Source organism: Cibotium barometz, chromosome 7 (assembly GCF_041138505.1).
Source record: "Cibotium barometz isolate CiBa-2024 chromosome 7, ASM4113850v1, whole genome shotgun sequence".
Classification (NCBI taxonomy): Eukaryota; Viridiplantae; Streptophyta; class Polypodiopsida; order Cyatheales; family Cibotiaceae; genus Cibotium; species Cibotium barometz.
This window is the reverse complement of record NC_141052.1, coordinates 16,964,416-16,967,640: the sequence shown is the minus strand read 5'-3', so window position 1 is coordinate 16,967,640 and position 3,225 is coordinate 16,964,416.

Genomic DNA, 3,225 nt, shown 5'->3' with positions numbered 1-3,225 from the left:
TTCACAACATCCACAACAAGAATTGACACATTTGAAGTTGTGGTATGGGATTAGATATAGCTATTACCTCTAGTGTGTGTGTCCCGAGAATTCGACATGATTGAAGCGAGTGTAACTGGACTTTTTTTGGCTCTAGGTGTGCACAATCACACAAGGCATGAGCTCTAACATTTTCTAGTTTGTGTGTGCGGAGTCACACACAAAGCTAGGCACACAAGGACGTTAGCTTCCATTGTTAGGATAATGCATATCAATCCATTGCCCATTTTTGTCTTGCATTTTGGGGCCGTGATGTTGTAGCCTAGCCCGTTGAGGCTTAGTGAACGTTGCACGTAACAAAGTTAAGCCGGAGAGTCTGATAGTGCTTGTATGGTCCTAGATTCATGAAACGATCTCTTAGATGAGGATGTACTAAACAACCCAAGTGTTGTGCTACTTAACAACCAAAGGGTATTATACTTAGTCCGTAGAGATGCAAGCGTTCGTGCATGGTTTGTAGAGATCAACTATTCTAAGACTTGTAGTGATCTTAGAGTGAGGTCTGTAGTGATCTTTCAATTCGGAGTTTACCAAAACCTGGATTTTCATGATGTTAACGGTCTAATTGTTCGACGTGTCTTGTAGTAGAGTACGAAGCTACTCTACCCACCTATGAAGCATGTCATTGGTCCTTTTGTTTAAAGTGAGAGTATCCCTAAGAGATCTTGTTCTAAATCTAGCTTGTTTGGCTATTCTTTAATAGCTTAAGAGCTTGGCTTGATTACCAGTTAGGTAGCAACCCATTGAGATCTTACCGGATTACTTTGACAAATACTCTAGATTGAGTATTGGGATCTTACTAGATTACTTTGACAAATACTCTAGATTGACTATTGGAGGCTGTGGACCTTGTTATAGCTCCTTAAATTATAGCGATGTTAGACTTTGAAAAACATGTGCACCATATACGACGTTGCATAGTTGGTCTAGTTGCAAACACCCTTGGTTTGGATGCGTACTCATCCATATGCTTGAGATTTTGTAGCTATTTCTCAAGGAGAGGAAAATGTCCACTTGTTTGTTACAATGAGCTTCATGCTCACTTGGTGGTATGGGATGTCAAATGCTCATAAAAGTCATTGTGGTCTTGGTGGTATGGGACACCAAGGCTCGTATGCACAGAGGTTGACCCTTTGATTGGTTGTATACTTGTTCCATAGTGATCAAGTGTGTTTATGCTTATTTCATTGTAATCAAGCTTTAGACAGATTGAGCTTTGAGATTCACTTAATAGCCTTTTTTTTGGAAGAAATCCAACAGTAAACTTCAGAGAAGCTCTGGGTAGCATAGCCATGATCTTATACTAGTGCTAATAGAGTGGTTTCTACTTTGAGAGTGCAGGGAGACTAGTATTGTCGGATGATTCTTCTATGTGGGGGGGATGCCCTACAACATTTAGGGAGTGTAATCTCAGATATATCCAACACTAGTGTTCATTTTTTAGCACATGTTGGCTGCTACAGTACAAATTATGGAAGTATGGAATGACTTTCATAAATTAAAAAAGTAATTTTTTAGTTTGCTTGGGCTATTCGGTGTTACAAAAATCATGTCCTTGTAGAACCTACTAGTTGCAAGGCACTGGGAAATGAGTGGATCATTATCAGTATGTGATAGGATTACTACCTGATTAAACTAAGAAGTACTTCACTTCAGATGAGCATGGTTATTTATTGTCATTGGATCCAACAGTTTTATAAACCATGACTGTGTTTGTTAGAAAGAATTCTAAGCCAGAGAGCTTAGCAGAGTATTCTAACATGTGTGGCGACGAGTTTAGGACCAAACATGGTGGTTTAGAAGTAAATTCAAGGTTTGAAGCTAATCCGAAGAGATTAGAGACAAGCCACACTAGATTTGGCATTAAGCCAGAGTGATTACACAAATCTTGATCTTGATGCTAGTACGGAATGCCTAGCAGTTATCTTGATCATTTTTTATACTTTGGCATGGTATTGTATGCACACGCACTCTCCAGCAATCATCGCCTTCCTCGTTAGAAAGGTGTGCCAATCTAGAGTGATTAGTCAAGGTTTCTACGAGAAGAAGGGTGAGAGCTCATCTAGAGCGATTAGATGAATCTCTTGGGTTATGTACTGAAACGAAGCGCTCAAGGGTGGACCCTTCATGCTCGCTTAACGTTGTGTCAAATGGGGATGATGAATTTATCGAAAGAAAGTGATCGATTCATTTAACCGATATAGGTGTTGACTTCCAACGAGCTCAAATTTTATGGAAAGGCACAAACCTTAGGTGCTTGTTATTCTAGATAAAGCCTTAACCTTGTCAATTTGGTGAGTGTTCAGTGTGTATTTGAGTATGCGTGAAATTGTTTTCACGCTAAGCTCAAGCATGGTAGATGGCCATGAGGTGGTACCACAAAGTTTTGAGTAACTTCTTTAGGAACTTTGTTTTTAATATTCACATTGAAAGTTGAAGTCTAAGGCTACTATCACGGCCTAGTATGACTCATGGTTAGATGCCAACCGTTGAGTTAGAGATTGACATAGTTGTTGAGTGAATGTCTTCGAATCAACTAGCCATACTTCACATTGGTATTGAACACAAATTGGGTTGTGTTATTCATGTCAAAATAGTTTCAAAGTACAGAGATAGATTTTGTTTGTCTATCAATGTAAGATGTGTTGGAGGCATACCTAATCCACATATCGTAGCATATGTATATAGAGACTAGGTAAGCGATAAATAATTTCTCATTTATTTCTTTAATAGTAACTCATTTTTCATAATTGAAATGGTTTGCAATATTGTTTTACCTAGTAGAGGTGTCAGTGAGACCACACTTGTAGAGGTGTGTATGGATGGTGCTAGTAGCTTTTGGATGTGACTATAGATAGCGGTTGTACAGACATAGATATGTATTTGCCAAGCAACCAAGGTGGTTGCAAGAGTAGACATGTGGATAGTGTTGGATAGGTGTCATCTCCAGATGGTGTCACGCTAGTGGCACACTCTTTAGCCTCTAGGCACACTCTTTAGCCTCTAGGCATTTTTGGGATTTATAGCATTCATTTCCATTTTTTCCTATTTACACACATTTTTGGGTGGAGAAAAGGGTGGAGGAACTTTCCTATATATATGAGGCATTGTAGTTCATTTCTAATCAAGTTGGCTAGTGGTTCATTGATGATGAGTTCTTGAGTACGTTGTCTCTTCTCTCATCTC